This window comes from Equus quagga, chromosome 18 (genome assembly GCF_021613505.1).
Source record: "Equus quagga isolate Etosha38 chromosome 18, UCLA_HA_Equagga_1.0, whole genome shotgun sequence".
NCBI lineage: Eukaryota > Metazoa > Chordata > Mammalia > Perissodactyla > Equidae > Equus > Equus quagga.
In genome coordinates, this window is record NC_060284.1 from 48,769,575 (window position 1) to 48,792,749 (window position 23,175).

Below are 23,175 nucleotides of genomic sequence, written 5' to 3' on the forward strand. Positions count from 1 at the left end.
GATCTTCTTTGAATCCATAAGAGACAGTGTGCTATAAAGATTTCTTTTTCTTTTTCTTTTATTTTACTGTGGTAAGAACACTTAACATGATATCTACCCTCTTAACAGATGTTCAACTATACAATATAGTATTGTTATCAAGAGGCACAATGTTATATAGCAAATCTCTAGAATTTATTCATCTTGCATAACTAAATTTTAAACTTAGTGATTAGCAACTCCCCGTTCCCCCTTGTACCCAGCCCCTGACAACCACCATTCTATTCTTTGCTTCTATGAGTTTGTCTATTTTAGATACCTCATATACGTGGAATCACACAGTATTTGTCCTTCTATGATTGGCTTATTTCACTTAGCACAATGCCCTCAAGGATCACCCAAATTGTTGCATACTGCAGTATTTCTTTCTTTTTTAAGGCTGAATCACATTCTATTGTATAAATATATATCACATTTTTTAATCCATTCCTCTGTCTTTGGACATTTAGGTTATGTCCATTGGATATAGTGAATAGTGGTGCAATGAACATGTGTGTACTAGTATCTCTTAAAGATCCTGATTTCAATTCTTTTGGATATATACCCAGAAGTGGAACTGCTGAATCATATGGTAGCTCTATTTTTAACTTTTTAAGGGAACTCTATATTCCTTTCCATAGTGGCTGCACTATTTTGCATTCCAACCAACAGTGCATAAGTGTTCCAATTTCTCCACATCCTCACCAACACTCGCTATCTTTTGGCTTTTTTTGTGTTACTGGCATAAAGATAGACTTATAGACCAGAATAGAACAGAATAGAGAACCCAGAAGCCAGGAACAGTATAGAGAGACCAGAAATAAATCCGCACGCATATGGTCAAGTGATCTTTCACAAGGGTGCCAAGAATACAGAATGAGGAAAGGACAGTTTCTTCAACAAATAGAGATAGGAAACCTGTATACCCACATGTAAAAGCATGACATTGGACCCTTATCCTATACACAAAAAATTGAACTCAAAATGGATTAAAGACATAAACATAAGCCCTAAAACTCCTAGAAGAAAACATAGGAAAAAATCTTCATGACATTGATGTTGCCAATGATTTCATGGATATGACACCAAAGTACAGGCAAGAAAAGCAGAAATGACAAATGGGACTACCTCAAACTACAAAGCTTCTGCCCTGCAAAGGAAACCATCAGTAGAATGAAAAGGTAACCTGTGGAATGGGAAAAAATATTTGCAAACCATATATCTGATAAGGAGTTAATTTCCAAAATATACAAGAAACTCCTACAATTTAATAATAAAAAAACCAAAATGAAATTAAAAATTGGCTAAGGATTTTAACAGACACTTCTTCAAAGAAGACAGACAAATGGCCAACAGACATATGAATAGAGGCTCAATGTGAGTAATAATCAGGGAAATGAAAACAAAAACCACAATGAGATATGATTTCACACCTGTTAGGATAACTAATTTGAAAATAAAAAAGGGCAAGTGTTGGTGAGGATGTGGAGAAACTGGAAGCTTACAGAGACTCAGAGACTTAAAACTAGGGTTCTGGATTCAGAATATTCTTGGGTTGAATTCTGTTTCCACCGCTGTGGAGCCTTGAACAAGCCAATTAATTTCCCTGAGATTCTATTTCCTCATGAAAGTAATAATTGAATCTCCCAGATAGGATGAATGTGAAGATTTATCCTTAGAGTTAAGGCTAACTTGTCTGAGACTTATTCCCCACACTCTAGCCCCCTTAAAAGTTCAATGGAAACCAGCTACAAACAGTCAATGCTTAAGTTGATCAATGCTGGCAGAATGTTGAGGCACCAAACCAAGTTCTAGTTTGCCAAGCCATAAAAGCTGCAACCCCAAGTCCTTGATCTCAGTCCCTTAACACACCAGGGAGAAAGGCTGGTGCTTCTGCAACCCTGAATGCTGAGATGGTAAATCATGACACCTGCCCGCCAAGTCATACAGTTGCAATTGCACGGCTTAGATTCCTGATCACAATTGGGCGGTGTTTCTCAATCCCATATTACTGACATCTTGAACAAGATAATTCTTCGTTGTTGGGGCTGTCTTGTGCATTGTAGGATATTTAGTAACATCTCTGGCCTCTACCCTCTAGATGCCAGTCGCATGCCTCTCCTCCTGTTGGAACAATCAAAAATGTCTACAACCTCTGCCATAGATCCATGGTGGGGTCAAAATGCCCCAGTTAAGAATCTCTGCATGAGGTGAACTCCAAACCAAAAATGCTGGACTGGTAGAATAAAGCTGTAGTTAAGTGCTACCCATAATTTTGCTCTTGAATTCCAACTCTGATTACACCAGGGAACAAAGTATGCTTCCCTAATCACATAGCTTAAAAGCCCACAAACCATGAGTCAAGGATTCTGTGGTGGGCAGAATAATGGCCCCCCAGAGATATCAGTTCCTAATCCCTGGAACCTATAAATGTTACCTTGTATGGAAAAAGAATATTTGCAAATATGAATAAGTTAAGGATTGAGGGACGAAGAGATAATCCTGGGTTATCTAGGTGGGACCTAAATGAAATCAAAAGCGTCCTTATAAGAAAGGGGTAGAGGGATATTTGAAAGACAGAAGAGGAGACACACATGTACAGGAGGAGAAGAGAATATGACCACAGAGGCAGAGATTAGAATGATGGGGCTACAAGTCAAGGAATGCTGGCAGTCACCAGAGGCTGGAAGAGTCAGGGAATGGCTCTCCCCTCAAGCCTTGGAAGAGAGCACTGCCCTATCAACAACTTGACTTTCACCAATGATTCTGAGTTCGCACTTCTGGCCTCTAGAATTGTTGTTTTAAGCCACAAAGTTTGTGGTAATTTATCTCAACAGCCACAGGAAATTCATACAGGTTCTATTCCAGTGTTTGACTCTGGCCCTGTTCTATCCCAGTGTGTTGTCCCTTCTCCTTTCTCTGTGAGATTTCCATAATAAATTCTGCTCCAGTAGCCCAGGATGTGTGCTATCTGGCTGTTCTCCTCAGTTTGCACAACACATTCATGAAAAAATATTCCTTTAGTATCTATCAAATGTCAGGCAGTGTTCAAGGCCCTCAGGACACAGTAGTGAATCAAATTGGCCCTATTTCAAAAAGAGACACATAGATCAATGGAACAAAATAGAGAGCCCAGAAATAAACCCATGCATATATGGTCATTTAATCAGTGACAAAGGAAGCAAGAAAATACAATGGAGAAAAGACAGTCTTTTCAATAAGTGGTATTAGGGAAACTAGACAGCTACATGCAAAAGAATAAAACTGAACCCCTATCTTACACTATATACAAAAATAAATTCAAAATGGATTAAAGTCTTGAATGTAAGACCGGAAACCATAAAACTCTTAGAAGAAAACATAGGCAGTATGCTCTTTGACATTGGTCTTAGCAATAGTTTTTTGGACCTGTCTCCTCAGGCAAGGGCAACAAAAGAAACAAACAAACAACTGGGACTACATAAAACTAAAAATCTTTTGCACAGCAAAGGAAACCATCAACAAAACAAAAAGGCAACCTACTGAATAGGAGAACATATTCACAAATCATACATTTAATAAGGGGTTAAATATCCAAAATATATAAAGAACTTACACAACTTAATATCAAAAAACCAAATAACCCAATTAAAAAATGGGCAGAGTACCTGAATAGACATTTTCCCAAAAAAGACATGCAGACAGCCAACAGGCACAAAAAAAGGTTTTCAACATCACTAAACCTCAGGGAAATGCAAATCAAAACCATAATGAGATATCACCTCGCACAGAGAAGAATGGTTATTATCAAAAGACACAACATAACAAGTTCAGTGAGGATGTGGAGAAAAGTGAACCTTTGTGCACTGTTGGTGGAAGTTTAGACTGGTGCAGCCACTAGGGAAAATAGTATGGAAGTTCCTCACAAATTCAAAAATAGAACTACGATATGACCCAGCAATTCCACCTCTGGATATTTATCCAAAGGAAACGAAAACACTAATTTGAAAAGATAAGTTCACCCCTATGTTCACTGCAGCATTATTTACAATAGCCAAGATATGGAAACAATCTAAATGTCCACTGATAGATGAATGGATAAAGAAGATGTGATATACATACATATACGTGTGTGTGTGTGTGTGTATATATCTATTTATAGTGGAATATTATTCAGCCATATAAATAATGAAATCTTGCCATTTGCAACAACATGGATGGACCTTGAGGGTACTATGCTATGTGAAATAAATCACAGAGAGAAAGACAATTACCATATGACTTCACTTATATATGGAATCTAAAAAACAAAACAAATGAACAAAAGAAAACGGAAACAGACTCACGGATACAGAAAACAAACTGGCGGTTGCCAGAGGGGAGGGGGATTAAGGAGTGGGAAAAACAGGTGAAGGTGATTTAAAAAACTCAGTTATAAAATAAATAAGTCATGGGTATAATGTACAGCATAGGGAATGTAGTCAATAATATTGTAATAACTTTGTATGGTCACAGATGGTAGCTAGACATCGTTGTGATCATTTCATAATGTATATAAACATCAAATCACCATGATGTACAACTGAAAGTGATATGGCACTATATGTCAATTATACTTTAATTTTTTTAAAAACCGGCCATATCAGGCTGAGGGTGAAAACCGTAGGAAGGAAAGAGAAGAAAGGAGAAAGGAGGTAGGATAAAACAGAAAATCAATAAACAAAACTACATAAATAACAACAAAATAGAACAACAGTCTAGAAACAAACACAGACCTATAAACAAAAGCAACACAAAATGCTGGTGAAAGCATGTCTTTTCAGTAAACGGTGCTAGTCAAGTGGGTATGCATATGGGGGGAAAAAAGAATCTTAACCGCTATCTCACATTATGCTCCCAAATCAATACCAAATGAATTGCAGATCTGAATGTGAAATGCAAAATAATAAAACATTTAGAATAAAGCATAGAATATCTTCACAATTTGGAAGTAAAAATTTCCTAAACATGTTACAAGATGCACTAACCATAAAAGAAAAAAATAAATTAGGCTAAATTAATATTAAGAACTTCTGCTCATCAAGACACTATTAATAGAATGAAAGGTAGCCACAGAATGGGAGAAAATATTTTAAGAAGAAACATGACAGATGTCTAAAAAAAAAGGGCAAAGGGCAAAACACTAGAACAGACACCTTACAAACGAAATGTGTAAATGACAATAGATATATGAAAAAGTTCTGTCTTGCTAGTCATCATGGAAAAGCAAATTAAAACTACACTGATATGTATACCTATCATGGCGCCATGCTGTCCCTGCAAAAAGAATGATGCATAGTATGGGTGAGACCCATCCAAAGTATGTTTCAAAGTACGCTTGGATACAGGCACGGTGAGGCAGAAAGGGTAACAATGGTGAGTTAGGTGAGGGTAGGAGAAGCTGAAGCTGTACATGGAGGCAAGGGTCATACAGGCCTTTGCAGATTATTTATGGCTTTGAATTTTATGTTAAGTGTAGTGGAAGCCATTATGGAGTTTTAAGCATGAAAATAATATAGTCCAACTTAGATTTTTTTAATGACCCTTCTGGCTTCTGTGTAGAGGATGAATTGAATGAAGGCAGCAAGAGTAGAAACCTGGAAACCAATTAGAAAGATATGTCCCTTGCTCAAGTGGCAGATGAGAGGGGCCGGACCAGGAGACCGGCCCTGGAGACAAAGAGAAGTGCGTCGAGCTGTATTTTGGAGATAGAACCAATCAATTCTATGGATTGGGGAGACACCTGTTCTAAGAAGAGGGCTCATGTTTTCTGTTTCACAGAAGAGAATCAGTTCAATGGGCATGATTTTTCTAATCATGCGTAGGATTTGACATTGTTAGGGAAAGAGAAGAAACCAGCCTTATCTTTCCCACTTCTGAATTCTCTCCTGCTCTATTTGGACAAATGTGAGGATCACACTCCAGCTCTGTCGCTGCTGGATACAGTTGTTTTCCCTTTCTTTTAAAATCCTCTGAAATAATTCCAGAGACAATTCCTAAAACATTCCAGTGTAAAATATATGTACTTACACCTAAACTAAATTCCTTTGTTGTGGAGGTTAAATACAAGTTTCCCGTTGGAAAGTGGCTTTCTTCTTCCCAGCAGGAGGTAGTGTGACATTTTTATAGAAACCTCGGAACCTCACTTCTCACCTTCTCCTCGGAGGACTCTGTGCTGAGAATCCACTTTATCTGCCATACATGGGACTGCAGGAGGAAAAGGCCATCTTCCTTAGGCTGCTTCTGAGGAGGCTGTTACAAAGACAGCTTTACAGGACGTTTATAGTGTTCCCAATCCTAGAGGGCAGGCCTGTGGGGCTTGGCAGGGGAGAGTGTTTGTGTGTGTTCTGGATGAAGCTGCTGTCTTCAAATCCAGATGGCCCGTGATGTCACTGGAAAAAACGCTGAAATGTGCTACAAGAAAGAACTTTTTTATGGCTCCCTGTGTAATATTCCCATACGCTGGACTTGAGGTGGGGAGGAAAAGGAACCGAAAGACTTCCCTACTCCCCATGGCCCTGCCCATCTGTCACTTTGGGCTACAAGGAAAGGAAGGGCTACAGGAAGGAAAGAGATTAGATGGGAAGAGAGGAAAAAGCAAAAGGACCAAGGGAGTTGACAGCTAATCCTCTCTCCTTCATGCTGCCTCTGCATCTTGGCACGAGGTACTTACCACACTGGGGTACAGCTATTTGTTTACATATGTGACTCCCCTACTGGACTATGTTTGAGACCATATGTTTGAATGTTCCTGCCTTACTTATTTCTGTAACCTTAGAACATAAAACCATGTGTATTACATAATAGATGTTCAATAAATGTTAAAAGAATGGACTTCTGCATTAGAACCACATTATTAAAGATCACAGTAGGAAGAATCAAGAGAAAGAAAGAAACTAAAATTTATTGGTTGTTTTATATGTGTCACACATCATAATAGACACCTTTGGATACATTTTCCTAGTTGCTGTTGTTTGACATGGAAGTCATTAATCCCACTTTATAGAGGAGAAAGCTGAAGCTTAGAAGAGGTTAATAATGTGCCCAAGATCAAGCAGCAAATACAACCATCATTCAAGCTCACGTTTGACTGACTCCAAAGTAATTTATACTAGTATGTCCTGCCTTTCCCAGGAAACATTCCCTTTCCCACTCGAGGCTCTTCCCTACCTCACACATAAAGCAAAGAGAAAAAGTAAGCCACGTATGAGAAGAAGTGGGCAGGGAATCTGAGTCTTAATTCAGTATTCATTACAAACAGATTCTGCTGTAACACAGTGTATGGATGCTTTACATTTACAGTAGGATTTTGTATAATTTTTTAGCTATTTCCAACTGAACTGGAAGTAAATTCTAAAGAGCCTAAGTTGCTCAAGTAGTGGTTTATATACTGAGAAAAGATGGTTTACAGGGAGAACCATTCCCTACTTAGATTAAGGATGAGCCAAATCAACTTCAGTTCTTCAGCTAAAAAAAAGAAGGAAGGGAAAAAAGAAAAGAACAAAAACGAAATGGTCAAGAATGACTTTGTAAAGTATTTTGTCATCAAACAAGAGGGAAACTTCCTTCTCCTGGATTGTGTTCCCTCACCATTGAACCTGACACATGCAAGTGTTTGGGATAGGAGCTGGGGCAAGAATGAGGTACATATGTAGTTAATATAAGCACATAAGATTTTAGAATTGAAATTTCTTTTGAGTCTTAAGTTTAGGCTCTAAACTTAAAGATCTAGTGAAGCCATCTGCTTCACTTCATGTCTGAGAAAACCTGGTCCAGAGGGTGGAAAATTTGCTGGACTGTATAGTAGATGAATGGCAGAATTAGCATAGAACCCAGGGGTTGGGTTCCCCAGTTAAGAGATCTTGCCACTACATTAAGAAAACATATAAGGCTCCAGATGCTAGCCCTTACCCCAGACACTCTGCTCTGGCAATTATCAAAGAATCTTCAGAGCCGGTTTGGAGACTATGGGAGGAAGTATCTCTGCTTGTGCTCAGCCAAAAAGCCAGGGATTCCACAACAGTTTTCCAAGCAGCATCAAGAAGTGTAGGTTTGGAGAGCAGGATGAAGGTATTTTTCTCTCCCAGGCATAATAGGGGCGTGTTGCTGAGGATTACAAGGCATGAAGGGGAGATTCCAGTAAACATTTCCTCAAATACTAACATGCCATGTACATATATTTTTCAGATCATTACTTATGCAATGAAAGGTTCTTACCATCTGCCATTAGAATTCTTTTTAAATGGAGAATTGTCCCTGTTTAGAAAAACATTGTGCTTGGAGCTGAAGGCAAGCTATTGAGGGCCTATGTATCTTTGGGGTCAAAATTTCATAGGAAGCAATAAAACACTCTTCACTGAATAAAAATAAGAAATTTATTTTTTAAAAGAGGGAGGTGGAAGTCAAGAGAGCAAAAGATGAAGAATAAAACAGGAGCCACGTGATGGAAGAACCAAGAAAACACCTTCATTGGGGGTTGAGCAAAAAGTATAATTGAGAATACAATATTTTAGATGGTATTTTGGGTTTTCTTTATTGTGTGTAATATGAAATTTCCTGTGACATCTCCCACTGTCCAAGCTCTTAAATAACATTTTATACACTCATGAGTACTCTCTGTGAGTTCCAATTTTTGGCTATTTAGTTGGCTAGTTGTTGGAGAAACTGTGAAGACGCATAAGCTGACATGAATGGAACAGGAAGCAATGAAGAATAAAAAAGCTTGATCCTATCCTGACTACGACATTCATTCCACACTTACTGAACACCTTCACGGTACAAAAAGGAGCAGACTACACTTCCCAACTGATTTTATGAGGCTAACATAACCCTGATGTTAAAACCTGACAAAGATATTACAAAAATGAAAATTACAGATTGATAGCACTCATGAACACAGATACATGAGTTGCTAAAAAAAATTACCAAATCAAATTCAGCAATCTATTAAAAGGAAAACATATCATGTCAAGTGGGCTTTATCCCAGAATACAAGGTTAGTTTATGGTTCAAAAACCAATCTATGTATTCATCATATTCACAAACTAAAGGATAAAAAACATATCATTTCAATAGATGAGGAAAAGCATTTGACAAAATTTAATGTCCGTTCATGATAAAAACTCTCAGAAAACTAGGAACATAAGAAAAGTTCAGAAACCATGACTAATATAATAATTAACAGGGAAAGATGTACATTTTTCCCTGGAAGATCAGGAACAAGGCAAGAAGATTCACTTTTACTACTTTCATTTAACCTTGTGCATAAATTCCTAGCCAGTGCAACAGACAAGAAAGAAAAATAAAAGACACAGAGTTTGGAAAGGAACGATTAAAATAGTCTTTTTTTTTCACAGAAATTATAATTGTTTAAATGAAAAATCCTAAGGACTCTACAAAGTAACTATGAGAATTAATAAGTGAATTTAGCAAGCTTGCAGCATACAAAGTCAATATATTAAAAAAATCGACCATGATTTTATCTAACAACAAACAATTGGTAAGAGAAATTTTAATATTACCATTTATAATAGCATCCAAAAACATGAAACAGGAATAACATTAACAAGAGATATGGAAATTCGACACACAAAAAACTTCAAAAATTTGCTGAGAGAAAGTAAAGATGATGTAATACACTTGCCATTTTATGAAGTAAAAGACTCATTATTTTTAAGATCTCAATTCTCCTCAAATTAAAGCTGATTGTAAATTTATAATGAAAATGCAAAGAGCCAACACAATTTTGAAAAATAAAAAGAAGAACAAAGCTTGGGGTCTTATACTACCTGATTTCAAGATTTCTATATAACTATACTAATCAACACAGTGGGGCTCTGGAAGAAGGAGAGACATACAGATCAACAGAGTAGAACAGAGAGTTCAGACACAGAGACACACATGGACCAATAATTATTTTTCCCCCTGAGGAAGATTAGCCCTGAGCCAACATCTGCTGCCAATCTTCCTCTTCCTTTGTTGAGGAAGATTAGCCCTGAGATAACATCTGTGCCAACCCTCCTGCACCCAACTCGTGGATCACCACTACAGCATGGCTGATGAGTGGTGTAGGTCCACACCTGGGATCCAAACCTGTGAACCCAGGCCACCGAAGTGGATTGTGCCAAACTTAACTACTTCATCATGGGGTCAGCGCCAGGACAGCTAATTTTTAACAAAGAACCAAGCTATCGCTTGTTCAATGGGGTAAATGACAGTCTTAAAAAATGGTGCTGGAACCAATGGTTATCCATATAAAAGGAAATAAACTCTAATCCCTACTTCATACCATACACAAAAATTAACTGGAGATGGATTACAGGTGTAAATGTGAATGCTAAAACTATAAAAAATTTAAAAGAAATATAGAAGAGTTTCCTTGTCATTATTGGACAGGTAAAGATTTCTTAGATAGACCACACCAAGCACTACAATAAAAGAAACAATTATAAATTAGAGTTCACCAAAGTAAAAGCTTCTTCACTTGAAAACCAACACTGAAGAAAGGGAAAAATAAGCCATACAGTGGGAGGAAATATCTGCAACATATGTAGATGGCAAAAGACTTTCATCTAGAATATATGGAGAATGCCTACAAAACATTGCTAAAAAGACAAACAATTCAATAAAAATGGGTAAAAATCATGAACCAACACTTAGCCAAAAAAGACATAAATGATAAGCAAGCACATGTAAAGATGTTCAATATTATCATCATCAGGGAAATATGAATTAAAACAACAGTAAATAAAATTAAAAAGATAGACAATACCAAGCATTGGTGAGAATGTGGAGTAATTGGAACTTTCATACAGTTATGGTGAGAACATAAAATAGTACAATCAATTTGGAAAATCAGCAATTTCTTATTAAGGTAAACATAGACCTTCTCTGTGGTCCAGCAACTCCTACTAGATAACTTTTTCCGAGAGAAATGAGAAACTGTGTCCATGAAGGGATATGTACAAGATATTCATAGTAGCTTTATCATCACAGCCTGAAACCAGAAACAACCCAAATGTCCCACATGAACATGTCAAATGAATGTCCCAAATATCCTAAACGAACGTATAAACAAATAATACAATGCAGCAATAAGAAAAAAACTACTGACACAAGCTACAACATGAATCGACCTAACAAATATTAGGTTGAGCACAAGTGGGCAAACACCAATGAGTTCATAGTGTAAAACTGAATTTACATGAAGTTCTAGAATTGGCAAAACTAAGCTATGATGACAAAGATTAGATCAGTAGCTATCTTAGGTTGGAAATGGGGGTGTATTGATTGTAATGGGGCATGATAAAACTTGTTGCAATGATGAAAATGTTCTATACCTTGACTGAGGAGGTGATTTACATTTCTGTATACACTGAGTGTATACATTTGTCAAAACTTGTTGAACTTCACACTGGAACCTCTGCATTTTATTGTATACAAATTATATTTTTAAAATAAAAATCAAAACAATACTAAAAAGAATGGTTAAGGAGGAAGAAAATCTACCAACCTAGATAAATATATATGGTAGTCTTACATTTAAAAGTAAAATAAACCTTTTGTCTCTGCCATGATGAATACTTTGTAAAAGTTATGTAGGAACTAGAAAATAACACAGGAGGAGCAAAAATTATTGATATATATAAAAAAAGAATATCAACCCAAGACTAACATCCTACTCCTGGCAGTTCCAGATAATAATAATAACGAAAAAGCTAGGGGTTTGGGTTGTGGAGAATTATCAAAGATATAATAGTAATTTTCTCAGTAGTGGATAAGAGCTTCCAGATAAAAGATACAGTGAATGTCATGCAAAATGAATGAAAAAGATCTACATCAAGGTACAATATTGTAATATCTAAGAAAATAAGGATAAAGGCATGATTCTAAAATCTTTAAGAGAGAGGGATAAATGAATCCTATAAAAAAGATCAACCATCAGGATAGCATCAGAATTTTCAAAAGCATTGTTGGAAACTAGAAGAGTGGACAAATAGCTACAACATTCCACCCTAAAATTTTAAATCAAGACAAACTTTAAATCCAATGTTAAGGTGAAATGCATTTTCCTTTTTTTTTTTTTTATGGTGAGGAAGATTGGCCCTGAGCTAACATATGTTGCCAATCTTCTTTTTGCCTGAGCTAACCCCTGTGCCAATCTGCCAATCTTCCAATCTTCCTCTTTGTATGTGGGATGCTGCCACAGCATAGCTTGACAAGCAGTGTGTAGGTCTGTGCCTGGGGTCCAAACCAAGCCACCTAAGTGGAGCGTGCAAACTTAACCACTGTGCCACCAGGCCAGCCCCCAGTAAAATGCATTTTCAGCCTCACAAGTTCTCAAAAATTTTACCTACCATGGCTCACTTTCTTTGAAATAAATTAGATGCTCTGCTTCAGCAAAAAGCAAGGGAAAACTAAGAAAGAAGACATGGGACTCAGGAAACAGATGATCCAACACAAGAGAGAGGTGAAGATAATTTCCAGGTCAATAATAAAGTCAAGTCCATGGCCAAAATCTTGCCACAGTCTAGAGAGCCACCAGCCCATGCTGTAGCAGACAGCAAAGGACTCCAAGAGAGAGGACACTACTTCACAACTACTACATACCAAACATGCAAACAATTACCTCCTCAGCTTCTCAGTGATACTCATTTAGTTCCTTGCCTTCAGGAATCAAAAGGATTTTGGGAGAGGATAAGGCATTCACTTCCTGGGGATGATGCATTCACTTTCCTTTTCCTGTCCTAGAATAGCTGCTCTGCTCTAGGTTTGGAGGAGAATATACTGCCTCTGCCCCACCAGGTCTTCCCCTACGCCATAATCTTTCTCTTCATCAGAAAGGGTGATGACGAGAGAAAAGGAAAGCGCCACAATATAGCAATCTGCCCAGGTTACACCCAAGCTATGTCCCTTCTGATGTTAATATCTCCATAAGTGAAGAAGAGCATTTCAGTTCAAGAAGAGTCTCTCTTGCACTTAACAAAGCAAAAGAAATATTTATTCTTAAAGGGGGTTTAAATGGTATTGTTTTTTAAAAAATTATTTCTATTTTTTTTCACAGGTTTCTGGACCACCCAGCTGGTAACTAAGATTCTAAGGGGCCGGCCCAGTGGCACAGCAGTTACATTCGCACGTTCCACTTCGGTAACCTGGGGTTCACTGGTTTGGATCCCAGGTGTGGACCTAAACAGTGCTTGTCAAGCCATGCCGTGGCAGGCATCCTACATATAATGTAGAGGAAGATGGGCACGGATGTTAGCTCAGGGCCGGTCTTCCTCAGCAAAAAGAGGAGAATTGGCAGCAGATGTTAGCTCAAGGCTAATCTTCCTCAGAAAGAAAAAAAGAAAGAAAGAAAAGTTATGTGGTTCATACAAACTTTCAGGGCAGCTCTAATTTGCAATAACATCCTTAGTCCAAAGAATTTCAAACTACCATCTTTTAAAATTAGTGACTTGGCTTGGTCACTGGTACTTTTATTTGAAGTTTCCTATAAAAGCAATTTGAGAATCAAGATACTATTTTTTTTCTTGAAACAAGTGAGAAACACCTACTGAATCTAGCAGCCTAATTCTAACTCTGTTTCTGAGGATCCAATTCCAAAATGGGTTCAGTTTCAATACTAAGTTTCCAAATAACTCTGTTCAAATGTGTTATGGGTTTAAAGCCAACTGGAACATCACGGAATAGTATTCATTTCAGACAAAATAGGATTCCCTGTAACTAAGAATATAAGGCTACCAAAACAGAACAAAACAAAAAACCTCCAACAGTACTTACAAGATAATATATTTGCAAGGTTAATTATAAATTAAACATAAACATATGTGTTCAACTTTCCTATACCCCCCCCAAATACCTTAAGATAAACAAGGGCTTAGAAATTAAGGAGTGAGCGTAGGGAAAGAACTTGTTGCTGAGTATACTTAGAGGGCACAAGACCAAAAGCCTCCACAGAAGACTTTTGGTCTTGTACACAGATGTACAACTTGTCTAAGCACAAATGGGAGTCCTCTTACCAGCTCTATCTTCCCTACCCACTGTATCTGAATTGAAAGGGAAAACGACATTATACTCTCTCCCCCATTATATACTCCAGACCCTGTAAGTCTTCACCTTTTAAAGCAGGGGATCTGTTCAATATCAAGAGACATCCAAGATTCTGCCTTTCCCCCTAATCGATGCCAATTTTCAATTAAGATAAAAATGATCGAGCAAGAAACCTGCCCCTTCCCCAGAGCAGAGCTGAACTGGAAAGTGTATCTCATTTATGCAATAATATCACAGTGACCCAGTATGACCCAGTCATACTGGTTCTACCTCTGGCCCTAAACAATCCACAATTCTCTCCTAAAAGTAACAAGCCTATTAATGATAATCTTTAAGTGACCCCAAACTCTCAGCCCACCCTTCCCCTTAGCCACAGACACACAGAAAATTTCCAAGAAGCATAGTCAAGTACTACAGGTAAACTCAAAGATGTTGGAGGTATTTATGGTGCCCCATCTTTTGGGGAGTTCACATCTTGTTTCTGAAATCCCTGCCTTTGGTAACTCCTGTTAAAGCCAGTTGTAATGTACTTGTAAGATCAATTGCTCAGAGGAGAGTCTGTTCTGAATTAGAAAATTGTTGCTGCTAAGGAGCCCCTGGGGGATGGGGAGTTGGGAGTGGGGGCTGCACATGGATTCAGCATGGCAGGTCCCTATGCTGATAATGAATGGGGAAATGTGGCCAGTAAGGCCTACAGAAAGAAAAACACTTAAGCCTCTTGATGAAAGGCCAGATGAGAAGGTAAGTGTTATAATTCAACTGAAAATAAAAGCCAGTGGCAGGTTATCCTTCCTTCCAGTCAGACAGTTTACGGAACTGCTTTCCTGCAGCTACAGTGGCAGTGATGGATTATCTGGGACGGTGAAGCAGCTGAGCTGATCTACCCCTCCTCTTCCACCTCCAAATCCCCCTCAGGCTACATGGTTTCAGGGCAGCTTTAATCCCTCTTAGCCTCCACTCTCCCACGGATCCCAAGACAGGTCCCAGGAGCTGTGGGGCCTGGAGAGCATCCTCCCAAGCTGTTTCCTGAAATCCAAGCCTGAAAGACAGGAGTTGGCCTTCAGGTGCTTGCCAGAAGCCTCCATTCATTACCCTGCTGGGAAGGGTTGTTGGAGGAGTCTGAGCTAAGAAGGATTGTTTGAGTCTGGCGTCAGAGGGAACATTGGTTGTTCAAGAGTGGCTTGTTCAAGGTGTGTCTGGAGGGAGCTGTTCATTCAGGAGGCCCTCAGCAGGCCTTATAGGAGGATGTAATGCAGAGATTGATTGAAGTGGGGATGAAAGAGGGGGTCCTCTCTCCTTGTCACTTTCTGCCTCCACTCTTAAATGAAGAGGACTTTCCTTTCTGCTCTTCCTGCCCCTAATGCTGGTTCCCATCAGAACCTTTCAAAGGGGTCACCAGACCTTTCAAAGTCATTTTATTTATATTAGGCACTCTTTTGTTTTCTCAAAACCTTCTAAGAGATATAGATATGTCCACAGTTTTGGAATTCCAAGGCTCTTGGAAAAATATTTTTGGATAAGGAGGCCATCCTGGAGTCTCTCAAGTCTCTCTTACATGAGTAGCTATCATGCTTCCTGTTCCAAGACTGGCCAGAATCTCTAGTCTTAAAGCAAATGAAGACAGAACAACAGACAAGGGTTATCTGTATCTTTCCATGCTTTACTTATCTTTTCTGAGGATCGTGCATTAAATATTAATGCAACAAGTAGCACAGAGAGTGGGAGAAAGCAAAGGTCACAAGCCCCTGGGACAAATTTCTCCTGTTTCGAGAGAAGATAATTCTCCACCAAGGACCTCTCTATCTTTTAGTCCCAGTCACATTTACTTTGCTGGAAATCCCTTTTAGACCATCCCATGAAAAATTACCATTTTATACAATATAAATTTTATACGACCTGGAATAAGAAACCCTACCCATACAGTCATAACTGTTACGTACTCTAAGTCTTAGTACTGAAGTAACATGTGAGTGTGATAAAACGGTTTGGATTTTAGAGTAGCACAACCTGGGTTCAAATTATACCATTTATAAGTAGAGTCTTAATTTTATTTTTTCAGCTATAAAATAAAGGTAATCCCTGGAAAACTACTGTGGGGGCTAAATGAGATACGTAAATCCCTCGACAATAATGAAATATCAGTGTCCTTTTCCTATGGAAGCAAAGTTGAATTAAACTAGAAAATGGGTTGAGATTTTCTTTTTTTCTATAATTCCCCATAGTATAGTTCCTGGGAAACAAAAACTAAGGATGGTTGTTTTTCTTCCTAGTGACAATAGCAATACGATCTCTTGTGTGTACATAACATGTAATGCTTTCCAAAGAACATTCACGTTCACTTTGTATCACATTTACTCTTCAGAGCCATTCCATAAACACACTGCTTCAACCCTAGGTCAATAACAGTTTAAGTACGTTTTTAATAGCAAAGAAGCCCAGATTTTAGGACTAGTGATTTAGAAATGAGAGGAAAAGCAAGGAAGAGGGGGGGAGAGAGAGCAGATTCATTCCATTCCTGATCACCAAGACCTTGTATTCCATGTGGGGACACAAAGCCAACATAGCAAGAGCTAAGAAACAATGCTTGTCAGGGTGTGATTAAGAACAGAATAAGTGAAATTCACAAGTGCTCTAGTTCTTCAGAGAAGGATGAGAGCAGTGTGAACTGGAGTAGCTGGGGAGGTTGTGTGGCATCTAAACTAGGGCTTGAAGGAAAGATACATTGAATACACACAAACAATGAGTAAGAACAATGCACTTGCAGCAACAGCCAAAGCCAGGGGTTCTCAACCCTGCCTGCACGTTAGAATCACCTGGGGAGATCTTTCAGCATTCTGATACCCAGTCCCCACTCCCAGAAAGTCTGCTGTAATTGGACTGGGATGGGGGCCAGGTATCAGAACTTTTAAAAGTTTCCCCTAGTGATTCTAATATGCAGTGAAGGTATTACATTGTACTATATGGTAGGTTTACCCACTTCCACAGAGTCAGATATAGAAATCTCTTATGATAAAATATTATATTTGTGAGAGTTAGTTTAGGAGTTCAGGTTTTGTTTCTTGGGTTTTCTGCAAGTTTGCCTGAACAAAGACACAGAATATTTATTATAAATTATGTATTCTTAAAATGTCATCTAACCCTAGTGTGCTCAATTCCTGCTCTATCGTGTTCTTGCTTTGAAACATTCTCAGATAAGCGTGCATTGTTTGCTTGCAGCTGTTTGGTTTTAGTACAAAGTCTGGGCTTCAGTCTCTTCATCTACAATACAGAGGAGATGGAATAACTCACAGGGTTTCAAAGTGGGCTCCCCATAGGACTCTAGATTTCATGGAAGGGCTTCATGATCTAATCTGAGGAATAAGGGCCACATACCAGGCTTCAACTAGAGAAGCTCCATTTCTATTTGTATCTATGAAGCTCCATTTGTATCTATTATACATCTGGATTCTAATAATAATTCATTTGAAAAAAGAATGAGACTGGATATCGGAAAATGGCAGAGTAGGCAGTTCCAAACATCTATCCCAAAAGAGAACTATTCACAATAGTCAAAAATTGGGAATAGCTCCAAAGTCCACCAATGGATGAATAGATAAACAAATGGTGAGATATGCATACAATGGAATATTATTCACCCATAAAGAGGAAGTACTGATACACACTACAATGTGGATGAACCTCCAAAACATTATGCTAAGTGAAAGAAGCCAGACATGAAAGGCCACACGTTTTATGATTCCATTTATATGAAATATCCAGAATAGATAAATCCATAAAGATGGAATGCAGATTGGCAGTTGCCCTGGGCTAGGGGAGGAGGGAATAAGCAGAAACTGCTTAATGCACATGGGGTTTTACTTTGGAGTGATAGAAATGTTTTAGAACTAGCTAGAAGTGGTGGTTGCACAACACTGTGAATACACTAAATGCCACTGAATTGTTCACTTTAAAACAGTTAATCTTAACCTCAATAAATTATTATTATTTTTAAGAAGGACTGAGAACTGTTGGGTTAGATGATAGTTAAAGTCCATCTGAACTCTAAAATTGTATGACTATGACTCTAAGAAATAAATATAGTTTTCAAAACTGTAAAAAGTATCAAGGAAGACATATACAGAAGATGCTCTGTGAATTCAAGTGGAGTCAGGGACATGAGGAAAAGCTACATGAAGAAGGAGACATTTAAGACAGACATGGAGACAGAAATTTGTAGAGGAGTAGCTGGTGAGAGAATTGGGTCCATTTAGGGGACGGGGATCTAAGGTTGGAAATCTGGAAATGTGAGTCGGAGCCACACTGAGGAAGACCTTCAATGCAAGTGTAAGCATGTTTAAACTTTATTTGGATTCAAACAGATTATCTTTAAAAGTTTTGGAGTAAACAAGTTCCAAACAATTCCAGCCAGAATTGGCATTCTACCTTACCCAGGTTGTCCGGGCCTCAGAGTACAAGGGGAAAGCTGTAGAGAGGCAGCAGAGTGAAGTGGTTAAGGATAAAGACTATGAAACCAGACTGTTTGAATGTGAATCTTGGCTCTGCCACACTCCACCAGGTAAACCTGGGGAAGTTACTTAATCTTTTCATGCCTCAGTGTCATCATCTGTAAAATGGAAACAAGGCCCACCTCATGGAATTGTTATGAAAATTAAATAAAGTGCTTAGAATAACACATGGGGAGCATAGTAAGTGCTCAGTAAATGTTAGCTGCTATTATTATTGGAACGAGGGATATGTCTGTTCAGGAAATACTAGGGTTAGTAGTAAGAATCATACCTCCCGGGTTGCTAGTCTATGTTGTGAGTGAAGAAGTACTTTGTGTGAATTCAATGTTACACTGCACTTGGAAGAATGTTTCAGTAATGTTTATCTAAGAGTAAAAATTGGACAAAGAAGTTTTGGAAATCTATTAGGGCATGGGATAGAGGCCATTAACTGGGAATGGGTAAGAGATGAATAATATCAAGATGATGACCTTTGAAAGCATCCTTAGATGACCTCAGGGTTTTTGCTTGCCCAGATTCCTCAGGAGTATATGGCAATAAGTCTGGTCACAGAGAAGACATTACTTTGGAATGGAGACACATTGGTGAAAAAACTGAAGGAAAACCACACAGAGTGGAGCAAGGTCTGGCAAAAGGAGATTGCACTGGTTGGGGACACCCATTTTTATGAGCAAGACTGACAGTGTTTCAGTGGAAAGGAACAGGGCTGAAGCTGAGGTCAACTTCTGAATTCAGAAGTCCTAGCTGTTATACTCACAGCACAAGATTCTTCAATAAATTTATCCCCAAAGCAAGAATGCAAGCCTTCTGTATCAATCAGTCAACAAATCTATTGCACACCTATAGTGTACCAGGGGATATGGTAGTTTCCAGTGATATACTGATGAAAAAAACAATCCCTGACTTTTTACAATCTAGCAGGGGATAAAGAATTAAGTGCTTTGATGTCTCAAAGGCATTTCAAACTCAATGTGTTTAAAATTGAATTCCAGAACTGCCTTCTGGGTTTCTTCTAGATTTCCTTTTATAGTAAATTCTCTAAGCTAAAATTTATCCTTAACAACTTTGTCTCATTACCCCTACATCCAATTCATCACTATGTCTTGTACATTTGGCCTCTTAAATATCCTTTAAGTCCATCTACTTTTTTTCATCTTCACAGTCCCAGCCTGGTTCAAGCCACCATCTTCTGAAGCATAGCAAAAGCCTCCCAACTGATATCTAATACCCACTCCGTCCTCCCTCAAATCTATTCTTGACTTAGAGGAGTGGTCAAGATAAAGCGCAAAATCCTTCCTCTGGCCTACAGATCCTTTCATGATCTGCTTACCACCTACTTCTCTACCCTCCTCACTTCCTTGCTACAGTGGCCTCTCCATTTCCTCAAACTTGACATGTGCCCTCTTGCCACAGGTTTTACCTATGTTGTTCCCACCTGACATTCTCATCTGTTAGTTAACTCCTGTTCATTCTTAGGATCTCAGCTCTAGCATTACCGCCTTGGAGAAATCTTCCCTCATTGGCCAGATCAGATCTTCCTGTTAATAACTATTCTCAGCACTATGCATCCTGTCTTCATAGCACTTACATAATTAGTAATTATAGATTTATTTGTGTGATTATTTAATTAAGTTCTGTCTCACCCAGTAGACTGAGCTTCAAGAGGGCAGATTCCTATCCGTTTATCATTTTCTATCCAGTGTCTAGCCATGCATTTGCTGAATGACTGAGTGACAGAAAGAATTAATGAATTACCAATAAACTGTTGCAAGTGCTCTGTGCTCTTCCAACAGCTTGAGCCAATGGGAAAGGCTTCCATGAGGTTATGATATTCCAATAGCTACTGAGAGAATGAACAAGTACCAGATAGGTGAAGACAACAGAGAAACACTTCAGACAGAGGGAACAGCATTGAGATGAGAGCGGGCACAAAACAGTGATGAATTTAGACACGCCCAGTGTAGCTGGAGAGAAAAGCAAAGGACAATCACTGCTTGGTGGTGGTGGGAATATTAACAGTGGCCAGAGAAACACGTAGAGCCTTTATTTCTATTGGACTTTCTTTCTTTTTTTTTTTTTTTTTTTGAGGAAGATTAGCCCTGAACTAACATCTGCTGCCAATCCTCCTCTTTTTGCTGAGGGAGACTGGCCCAGAGCTAACATCCGTGCCCATCTTCCTCTACATTATATGTGGGATGCCCACCACAGCGTGGCTTGCCAAGCAGTGCCATGTCCGCACCCAGGATCAGAATCTGCGAACGCTGGGCCACCAAAGCAGAACATGTGCACTTAACCTCTGCACCACCGGGCCGGCCCCAATTGGACTTTACTTCTATGGGCAGTGAAAAACCATTAAAGTTTTTACAAGTTAAATGCTGTGTTTGGTATATAAAAAGACGTTTAAAAGATTACTCAGGCTTAAGTACGAAGAATGGAAGAGAACCTGAGAAAGGGAGAATATTTTGGAGGCCATGGCTGTGGCTTGGATAAGAGGCTGTGATAGCCTGGATTAGAGTAGAGAAGAGCTGGAGAGAAGCAGACAGAAAAACATTTAGGAAATAGGATAATGATTTGTGAAAATACTCACAATAGAACAGAGGGTCCAGGGGCTAACTGGAAGAAATTTCACCAAACTGTTATTAATAGTCATCATTAAGAGATGCAGGGCAGTACCAAGGCGTGGCTTGAAGGGATCCTGGCCCTTGCTCCATAATGTCTTTTACCCCAAATAACAACATAATCGAGGTAAAAACAGTGTGCTACTTACTATGCAAATATAACCTCAAGATAAGTCTTGTAGCAATTTCTTTCAATCTCTAAATTCCTCGTACAGAAACTTGGCCCCAAGAAGCCATCATATGTGCTACTATGACTTTTAAACCAACATTTTAGAATATCATTTAATGAGTATTTTCATATTTCACTTCATTTAATAATCACAACTTTATCGTTTCCCAATCTTTCCAGATAAAGAAAAAACTCCTGCCCCAAATTACAGGGTTGGAAATGGCTGAGCCAGAATTCAAATCCAGATGGGTCTGATTGCAAAGCCCAGCCTTCTCATCATAAAACCCCCTACATCCTTTCCTCCACCATGTGGCAAACTGACATGCTGGGCAGCTTCTCCTAAAATTAGTTTGGAGCCCAGGCCTCAACACTAACAGTGCATTAGCAATTCTCTTTGCATTCATCCCCGGACATCCTTTCAGCGTGGCTTATTCTGACACTATATTTCCTATAGCAAAGGAAATGCTGTGGAGTATGGGAGCTTTCAGATGTGGACTGGATTGAAATGGGTGAAGTTTGTTTTCTTTTATGTTCTTTTTCTCTCTCATGCCTTCATAAGCTAGTGGATCCAGATGGCCGGAATCACCAATTAAAAACAAAGAGAACACTAAGGAAAGAGCAAGCTAGAGAGAAAGAGAGAGATACCAAGTGGTAATTAGGGATGAGACAGCTGAAATGGCTTCATGATGGTAAAGATTTTTACATTCCAGAAGAATGTGTGTACAAATTAAAGTCTTTTTCTCCTTCTTCACTGTAAAGGCAATTTAACATTAATAAACCGCCACCAGAATTCCTTATTTCTGTAAGAAAATGTGTTCTAGTGGATGTCTCCACAGTAATCAATGTGTGTCATTTAAATTACAGACTGGCTGATGTAAAAAGGTTGACAAAGCCGGGAGGAACAGGGGCTTCCCTTGGGCTTCCCAGTTCCTCAACCTGTGGTCAGACACGTGTGTGGCTAGACCAGAGGCTGCTGCTTAGAGGACAGACATTTTTAAGGTCCACCAGCCTCACCCCAAAGCAATTCACAAAGGAAGGCTTAGCACTTTAGAAACATTTTGATTGCCCAATTTCTTGTTTGGTAAAGCATGTGTCAGTTATAAACTTCTCTCAACTTCAGTTAGAAGTAAAAGTGAGAGAGGCAGAGGGAGTGAGAAGAGGGGAAGTAGAGGGAGAGAGAGAGAGACAGAGAAGGAAAAGAGAAAAGAAAAATAGAGAATAAGAAGACAGGGTAGAAAAAAAGGAAAGAGGGGCAGGGGAAGGAGTCAGCAGAGAGGAGGGAAAGGGAAAATGGAGAGAGGAGGCCTTATTTGGGAAAAACTAAAAAGAATTGCAAGCCACTTCAGAAAGAAATGTAGTTATACTGCTTTCTAACACTTGAAATATTGCAAAATAGGTTAAAAGACTGCTTCTGTATACTAGATTCACTAGTAGTAAATTTAGGGAGAGCCCTAAAATGATTTGTAATTAGCTTTACACTTGCTTGTAATAGAGAACTTTGAATATGTTTGAAAGCAGATTTAAGTTTATAAAATCAATTTGGGAAATCTGGGTTTTTTTTTTTTCCATAGGTGAACTTAGATAAACTTCAGCTAAGTCGCTCTTCATATTATCACAAATTCTGACTAATAAAATCCAAATGATTGATGTTTGGCTCTATTCTTCATTCTCAAAGCAAGTTTATTTCCCTCTGTGGTTTCATGTTGAACGAAGTTGGAACAAAACGTTAAAGAGTGATAGAAAATGAATATAACCTCTGCTTCCTTGAAGCTGGTTCTACATCCAATTTTGTGCTTTC

At 38.6% G+C, this 23,175-nt stretch overlaps 1 pseudogene; it reads left to right on the plus strand.

The window, feature by feature from the left end:
* The first annotated feature begins 14,748 nt into the window (after window positions 1-14,748).
* The window catches only part of LOC124229859 (eukaryotic translation initiation factor 3 subunit E-like), a 123,323-nt pseudogene continuing 114,896 nt past the window's right edge, over window positions 14,749-23,175 (plus strand).